This window comes from Microtus ochrogaster, unplaced genomic scaffold, assembly GCF_000317375.1.
Source record: "Microtus ochrogaster isolate Prairie Vole_2 unplaced genomic scaffold, MicOch1.0 UNK64, whole genome shotgun sequence".
In the NCBI taxonomy this organism is placed as follows: domain Eukaryota; kingdom Metazoa; phylum Chordata; class Mammalia; order Rodentia; family Cricetidae; genus Microtus; species Microtus ochrogaster.
In genome coordinates this window covers 1,925,978-1,935,644 of record NW_004949162.1, presented here as the reverse complement: position 1 = coordinate 1,935,644, position 9,667 = coordinate 1,925,978, and the positions used below count along the sequence as shown (strand labels likewise).

The 9,667-nt window shown below is 34.3% G+C and overlaps 1 pseudogene; it reads right to left on the bottom strand.

Moving 5' to 3' along the window:
* Positions 1-4,808: 4,808 nt before the first annotated feature.
* LOC101985409 lies at positions 4,809-5,237 on the bottom strand (annotated as a pseudogene).
* Positions 5,238-9,667: the final 4,430 nt, after the last annotated feature.

Sequence of the window (9,667 nt, the reverse complement as noted above, 5' to 3'; positions counted from 1 at the left end):
GCCTGCCTCTGCCTCCCGAGTGCTGGGATTAAAGGCGTGCGCCACCACCGCCCGGCTTGTTCTGTGTTTCTTAAAGGTGATTTTTCCTCTTTTCCTTTGATTAGTGTGACAATTTTTTCCATATGTTTAATGTGAGTATTTGGATAAGATCCTGGAGTTAAAACTCATAAATTCTATTCACTTCCAGACCATGTCTCCTTTAATTCTTTTAAGTGTCCTGTAGCATGAAAAATAAAAACCCAGGACAGATATTGTGATTCAGTCTGAAGATCAGAAAAGCAATCCAGCCAACCACTAGAGAGATCTTTTACTTCTACAAAATCTTCAGACTGAAAGGGTTATCCTGCATTGCTCTCCACCTGATGAAGGAAAGTTATTGGCTAACAAAGAAACTGCCTTGGCCCATTTGATAGGCCAGCCTTTAGGTGGGTGGAGTAAACAGAACAGAATGCTGGGAAGAAGGGAAGTGAGCTTCATCACTTCTGCCCACTGACCCAGGATGGACGTAGGCTAGAATCTTCCCGGTGAGCGCACCTCAGTAGTACACACATTAATATAAATGGGGCAGGCAATGTTTAAATGAATACAGTTTGTATGTTGTTATTTCAGGGCATAAACTAGACAGGCGGCTTAGAGCAGGGTGGCAGGAATGCTACCCGCAGCTCCTTCAACATCCACCAACCTCAGATTCCAAACTCCACTGACTTCCTGTCTCTTCCTCTTTATAGTCTCTCTATCCAGCCATATCACATCTGTCTACACCTTCCTACTGCTGGGAATAAAGGCATGTAATCCTAAATGTTGGAATGACCTTTGTGTGAGCTTTGTTTCTCTTTTAGAAAGATTCAATCTTGTGTAGCCCAGGGTGACCTTGAACTCACAGAGATTCTCTGACTTTGCCTCCTGAGTCCTGGGATTAAAGGTATGTGCCACCACTCCCTGACCTATATGGCTGACTAGTATGTCTGCTTTGCCCTCTGGTCTTCAGGCAAGTTTATTTATTAAAATATAACTAATATAATTACTATAGTGTCCAACTGGTTCATATCTAGTCTCTCATAATTCATCACTTTTTGTTTCTGCTCTCATATTCTGAATTTTGATTTCACTGGAGGATTCTCTTCTTGTGTTTCTGCACCAGTAAATTGTGATTTTTCTATATTTACTTCTTTGACAGTTTTGATGTAAGTGATTTGTCCTCTGACCTCAGTTCCCTGATAGGTCCCAGAGGAGTTGCTGACTTCTTCAACTGTTTAACTTGTTATTTGTCTTTAGCAGAGAATATCCATTTTCAAGATCCATGTGAAAACCAGAAATTACAGCTTTTACTAAATTATTCAGACTCAACTTTAGGTTAATTTATAAATATTCATTGTTAATTTAATTTCATTTGACCATTTATTTCTTTATTTCTCCCTTACACTTGCACTGGTTGTCACATTGACCACGTTTGAAATGAATTGCAGATATGGAAATGATTAATATATCTAGACATTGCCTTTCAGAAGTACGTTGACAGTGCAGTTTCAAGAAGCCAATAGAATGTAGACATGTATTATAATATGATGTAATTATTTCATATTATTAGTATTTTTACACAGTTTTGCAAAAGGTGTTGTGGAAAATAGTAGGCAGAAGTTGATTAGGCTTTTTGGAAATTTTAATATGGATTATTTTTGAATATCATATTTTAACTGGGTCATCTGAAAATCCTTCATTACTACTCTAGGAAAAACTTAGAAAATATGGGCCAAGTTAGTCCAGGCTAAGGATTTTTTAAGCAATGAATTTTTCCAATGCATACGTATGATAGGGACAAGCATCTGATTTCTTCAGGTTTATTATGCTGTCACATGACAAAATGAAACCCTATTTTGGTGATGGATCTATCATTGCTGATGCCTTTGTTCTAACAATAAAGGTCTTATCTGTTTTATTTTTCTGAAAAATTAATGTCACCTTTCTTGTTTTTCTGATTTACTAATAATATAATTATGCTATAAATACACTTATTTTCTTTAACATCATTTATTATTTTCATCATATATTATTTTGAAGATATTTTCTTCATATATAAAATGACCAAGAAAGTGTGATAGTTCAAGTTCTAACATACCAGTAATCAAAGTCAAATAATGGTATTGCATTTTCAAAATAAGCTTTTGAATTTTTTATTTCTAACTAAATACAATTATTTTATATGTATGTCTTAGTTTGTGATTATAAAAGTACCATAATGTATAAGCTAAATAACTAAAATTAATTTCTCATAGTTCTGGAGCCTGAGAAGTTCAAAATCAAGACCACTTCTGTTTATGTTGGGAGCACACTTTCTGATTCGTAGATAGTAATTCTTATTGTATCATTTCGTGGCAAAGAGAAAGGAAGAAAGAGAGATTTATTCTCTATATCCACATTTAAGGGCAGTGATCCCATTTGTTACAGTTATGACTTCCATGGCCTCATTGCTCCCTGAGGTTCCATATCCTAATACAATCTATCCCCATTGTGGTTTAGACTTCAACCTATGACTTTTGATAAACACATTAAACCCTTAAAGGACGGTCACCATAGTAGGTTCTGTATTTATTCACGTTATGTAATAAGTTTCTAACTGTAGAATGATATTTATATTATAAGGGATTCATGACAAAATTTTTATATATTTAACTTTTATTTAATATTTATTAAGTAAACACTGTGTGGTATGACAGACACAGAAGTACACTCTATATAAAAATGAAAAATAATCAGAGGTTCTGTTTTCTAGGAAGTTACATTCTTGTGGGATGTAAAATATTTCATGTACATGTTTTATTGATGTTGTTCAATAACTGAAAATTAGACATATAAACAAAATAAAAAAATAAGAAAAAGCATTGTTAGACAAACTAGTTTTAAGGCTATTAGAGTAGGCCACAGACAAAATGCTATCAAGTTAAGATAACTTCAAAACTTAATTTCAGATATACTCTTATAGGTGAAAAATTGAGGTTTTGTGTTTCTGAGCATGTATCTGTCAAGTTTGCAAACATTCCTGCAGTATTCTTCTAGCTGCCCAAACTTTCGTGTTTTACAACCTTTCTCAGCCCCTGTGAATACAAAGCTTCTCTTTTTCCTCACGAACCTACTGTCAGGAAAATTTTGTTAAAATTTATTTCTTCCATTGTGTTACAAAAACAGTATGGATATTGAAGAAATATTTTGACATTATCCACACATAAATATACATGCAGATATGCACAATTTATGCCACACTCAAACCTGAAAGACCCTTGTCTGATAATAATCAGGTAGTAAGTTACAAGCAGTCTGTGAGGTTCTTCTATTACAACTCAAATGTAAATTTTAACATTTCTGTGCTGTTCTGTATGATGCTATCACAGTTAAGGATTACAGCTCTATAATCAGTTTATATAAGTAGCTTGCTATTTCTAAATTTCCTCATCAGTAAACCTGAAGTAGTATTAACATGCATAAAAACATTATGATCAACTTCTGTCTAATTGGGCTCAAGGTCTGCTCAATAGATGGAAATTCATACCTGCTACACAAAACTTGCCTAGCATGTAGACCCTAGAGAAGAACCTGTTATTGTCATTTTTCTAAACCAATATAATTTTAAACTGTATTATAAACATGTACCCATATAATCATGGATAAGGACAGCTCTTATCTCTCATTAAAGAACTTCTACTTTCTAACAGATGGAAGCTATTGCAGAAACTCACAACTGGTCAAAATGCAGAGAACACCTAACCGTGGGGCTCCTATTGTTAACGGTACATCTGAAATCCCTACACCTAAGATTCGGGAAACATTGCAAAGGAGGGAATGGAAAGATAGAAAGATTAAAAGGACCAGAATGCCTGTTACTAGATAGTATATTTTAGACATGACTGGAGGGCTGCGCCCATCCAATCCCAGCAATATGGTTGCCTGAAAAAGCCCTTCATAATGACACCAACACCAGTTGATATGCTAGTATGCATGAAAGAAGTATCTCTCTCCCTCTTTATTTCTCTCTCCAAGGCCCCTCTCCACACACTGATGAAGAGCTACCAGGCGATCAGTGGTTGATAAGAGAAGGGAAAAACAAACAAACAAAAAAAAAACAATCTTCTCCAGTGATACGCTTGCTGATTTGTTATCCAATCCCAAGTCAACAGTCCTAAGCACATGAATTTGAGGAGCAGAGTAAATATGGGAAGAGATGTGGATAGAAAGAGGTATAGAAACATTAAATACAGTACCTATGCTTGACAGCCTCAAAAAAGTAAATAAAAAAGTGAAATTACCCATTGTTTTACAGTGAGAGTTAAATATTAATAATGATAACATTAATTCATGATTATTAAGTTCTTAAAATGTGCTTATCTGTGGTCAAACATTTTACTTATATGGTCTGATTTAATTAGTGAAAGAACCTTTAGGTGAGTAATATTCATAACCAAGGTTCATTGAGATAAATCCCCAACAAGAACATCCCTGGGAAATTGCTAACATTTAAAACAAGCTTTTTTTTATTTATAACTTTTCAAATAGTGAATTCAAGACATAATCCATGAAAGGCATTCAATATGGTATTTGGCACTTAGAGACAAACCCAATTGATTATAAAAGTCTAGAATTAAATGTATTTTTACATTAATTATGTTATTCAAAATGTAACAATTTTCTTTCCTCTCAGGTTATAAAATCAATAAATATATTAATTGAAAAAAATTTTACCATTAATAAAATTACTCACTTTTAGTTATTTTTTCTCAGAGTAGGAAAATTTATTACTGTGCTTCTACTGTCAAAATTTAGGATCTTGGTCTTTCCTTCTTGCCTTTGTACAGGGTCAAAAGGGACACATTGGCTACTTTAACAACTTTAAAGCTGACTCCAGGAATATAACCTACAGCATGACCCTTTCGACCAAATCCAGCAACCAGAACTTCATCGTTTTCCTCAATGAAGTTCAAGCAACCAGTATTGGGGACAAAAGCTGTGATATTCTTGCCGTTCTTGATGAGTTGCACCCCGACACACTTCCTGAAAGCAGAATTTGGTTGCTTGGCTTCAACTCTTTCTTTTTCCAGCATGATTCCCTTGGCATGAGAGGCACCTCCAAAAGGATTGGCCTTCAGGGCTGTGCCCAAGTGGGCCTTCTTCTATTATTTATGTCACTTCTGGTCCCGTTGGTGGCTGTGGAGCTTCCTGGCAGTATGGAGACCACGACACTTGCCCATCTTGCCGACGCCACGGGCATGTATTGATACAAGTGTGAGTCTAAAATCTTATTTGGTGCTCATTGTTATTAGGAATCTTACGATCTCTTCTTTTAAAAATAGGTAATATGTATTTTATGATTCAAAATTTTATAATAGAAGCAATAACTTATTTTTAAATAATAATGATGTTAGATTATTGATTGCCCTATATTTAGTTGTTTAAATCTTAATTTCATAGTAAATAAATTTTAATGATTTTTTTGTTTTTTTATTTTATATATATACATATTTTTATATGTGTATGTATATGTGCCATGCGTATGCCTGGGGACCATGCAGGTCCGAAGAGGGCACTAGATCCCCTGAAACTGAGTTTACAAATGTTTCTTAGCCATCATGTTAATTCTGCTAATGGAACCTGCAAGAGAAGCAAGGGGTTTTAACTGTTGAATCATTTTTCCAGGTGTAGATGACTAACTATAGTTCAATATCTATAATTTTCTTCTTATTATAGTAAAATAATGGCAGTTTGTTTAATAAGATAATGTGATTTATTTATGTGTGATAGGAAATTTAAACTCCAGAAAAAGAATATATGTTTGAATGTGTAATGTTTTAAAAATATTTTTGACAATTTTATCTTTAGTACTATTAATTTTTCTTTGTTTTTGTTATGTTCATCCATGATATATAATAAGATATAATCTTACATATGCTTCTATCGTTTTCTCCATCAAACTCCCCTCAGACTCCCCCAACACACTCCCTTCTCAACTTTGTAACATTAGTTTTGATACTGTGCTTGTGAGAGGACTCTGTTTTAGCTCCTGGACCCATATAGGGTATTGTGTGATATTTTGATTGTATTCTTAAAAATAGAGATTGCTTGGATGAAGAGGACAGAGCTAGTCACTAGTCTACTGAAATTAACCATAGAGATTTGTAGGAGTGTAGATAAAGAGGAGATAAGAAGTAGTAAGGAGGCGATAAGAGAGGGTCTCCATCCTTTCGGATGGAAGAATGAAAGAGGTACTAGGTGACTAATTGCTGCTCCCTGCTTCTCTGACTTCTCAGATTCCTACCCCTTTATTTGACTCCCGATTTTTTATTGATTATGAATAATTATATTTAACCTTCAGTAGGGTGACTCACCTGCACCTGCAACTCCAGCTCCAGGGGATATGATGCTATTTTTTGTTGTTTGCTGACATAAAATTTATGTGCACAAACTCACATAGAGACACAAACAAATAAAAAGTGTATCATAAATGAAGTAGATGATCTCTTGGCCTAATCTCTTACTGAGTAACTATTGACAGCCAATATTTGCTAGTTGAGGAAGAACATTTTTTTGAGAATGTGCCCACTGATATATTTTTACTGGTTCCCATCAGTGACTCCACAATCATGTACATCCAGACACTAAGTTGATTTAGTGAACTGTCAAAATAAATTTAAACATGCTGAAGTTCTGAGTAATAACAGTTTAGAGTATGAAATTGAACAAAATACTAAAATGTCTAGTTATAAACAGGTTTATAATTAAAACTAGACGCAACTGTCCTAACAGCAGGCATTGAAAGCAGACACATGTATGTATGTATGTTTATATATTTTTAAATGTCTAAAGAGTGACTGATTTTTTCCAATAAGTATTTATTGAATAAGAACAAAAAAAAACAGGCACATTGAAAAATAGTTGGAAAACAGTACACAGATAAACCTAAGCATGTATATAAGCAATCTTTCAATAGATGTCAATAAATACTATTGTAAAACCGAATAACTATGTACAAAATAATGTAGCTGGGCCTTCGTCTTACACCATTCACAAAAATGTGTCCCTCAAAGTCATGAGAAATTGATTCCAACACTCTTCACTCAGATTTGAATCTACAGATACTCACGTTTCTTATATAAAATGTCTTACTTTGCTTAACACTTGTACACATCTTCCTTATTGATGAAATTAACTCTAAATTACTTATAAAATTTTATGAAAACCATTCTCATATTGCACATGGAATAATGGAAAGAAAAACAGTACTGCTTTGTTCAGATATAATCTATTTCATGATATGTCTGGTAGACAACATTCTGGAGGTAGCAAGGGGATCATGAGCCCCCAAACCTAATTGAGAAAGCATTGATAGTTGATTGCTTATAGGGGAGGGAAAATCACTATTTTTAAGGTTGTAATTTCTGGTAGTTTGTAACATGGAGGGGACCTGGCCTGCTTGTTTGTTGGGGTTTTTGTCCTCCCACCAGGTACCCCCAGCTGTTTAGCCCCAAAGAAAATCATACATAGGTCTCCATAAATTATAAGCTGATTGGTCCATTAGCTCTAGCTTTTCACTGGCTAACTCCCGCATCTTGATTAACCCATTTTTCTGATCTATGTTAGCCATGTGGCTCAGTACCTTTTTCAGTGAAGCAGATCACATCCTGCAGCTTTGGTGGTCTAGGCAGGAGTGGGAGGAATCAACTTCCTTCCTCCTTCCCAGAATTCTCCTGTCCTCATTACATCATTTCCACTTCTTATCTGGTTTTCCCACCTATATTTCCTGCCTGGCCAATCAGCATTTATTTTTATAACATGATTGACAGAATACAGAAAATCCTCCCACACCACTTCCCCCTTTTTTTTATTTTTATTTTTATTTTTTTGGATTTTCAAGACAGGGTTTCTCCGTACCTTTTGGTTCCTGTCCTGGAACTAGCTCTTGTAGACCAGGCTGGCCTCGAACTCACAGAGATCCGCCTGCCTCTGCCTCCCGAGTGCTGGGATTAAAGGCGTGCGCCACCACCACCTGGCCCCCTCTTTTTTTTTTTTTAAAAAAAAAAACAAAACAAAGGAAAATATCCATAGTCCATTTTTTGGGAATGTGGGTGTAGTATTTCAGGCTACTTCCAGCTGTTTGGGGGTGCTGATAATCTTATGGGGACCTAAAGAAAATTTAGAGTTATGATCTCCTGACTGAAGTATCCTGTGAGTTTTAATCATCTCAGGCAGCAGTCTTGAACCTGTTTTGGATGAAGAACTCAGACATCTGGGCCATCTATTACTGCTGGAAACTTCTCAGGTGGTCTTCCTTGATCAAACTTGATTTTTCTTAACTCTGAATAAATCCACAGCCTCTCATTTTCTGTGGAAACAAAAGCAAAATCTCTTCTCCAAAGTAACATACCTTTTGACTTCAACTGTGAAGTCAAGGTATTTTCATCATACCTATCTTGGATTAATTTACAGCATTTATAAGAAAATATGTTTTAGCAGCTGTTGCTCCTTCCTCAGTTGCTCTTTCCTCAGCATTTAAACAATTTAAGGAGATCACAATAACATATAGTATCAAGATTCGCCAATCAGCATTTATTTTTATAACATGATTGACAGAATAAAGACAATTCTCCTACACCAGTAGTTTGGCCACACTCTAGAGGACAGTCCTATACCCTTGCTTGGATCTATGGGAAGCACAAATTGTACTGTGTATATTATCAAAAGAAATTAATAGAGGACAAAATGTTAGGATGATCTTAAGATCTGTAGGAGGTTCTGGGAGTAGTTAACACAAGAAAAAAGAGGTGAAATTTATTGTATGAATGGGTGGAATTCTATAGGAATTGATACAAATACGCCATAAAAAAGAATGAGAATAGTAAATAGCATCTATGAACACAATGATGCCTTTGCAGCATTTCATTCCTTAAATTGCTTTCACTGCAGTTGGTACAACAGAACATAAGCTTGTGAATCTTATTAGGAGCATCACTTTCCAATGGAATACTTTTGTTCATTTCAACTACAGAGAACTAAGAAGAATTCTGATTTCTCTAAAAATTCTGTATGCAAAAGTGCAAACCTGATTTTATATATGTGTGTGTATACTTTTCAAGGTTAAATATTGTAACTAGGTAGATGTTATAAGTTCCTTATTGTTTTTTCCATATTTTATTTCAACAAAAATATATGGAATTTGAAGGGTGCATGCTCATATAAATATATACATACAATATATCATACATTTATATAAGTATATGCATGTCAATAAAGTATATAAGTATATAATATGCTGTATATTAATGTGCCATATCATATGAAATACCATTTTACATAATTATATGATTATATTAAACGTAATCTCTATATATAATACTTATGATATATAATTATATGTGGTAGTATGTATAAGTATTATGCATATAAAATACCTATAATATATGCACACATATATTTATATGTGCAGTTATATTATATTATGTATATAATACATTATATATACATATATATGAATAATATGTGCTGGATCAGAAGTAATAGGGAATTTACCAAATGAAGTGAGAAGGAATGAAGAAAACGAAATTGTGCACGTACCACATTCTGACTTGGGTTCTTGGAAAGTTCCTTAAAATTAAGGAGACCCAAAATATCTCTGAATAAGCACAAA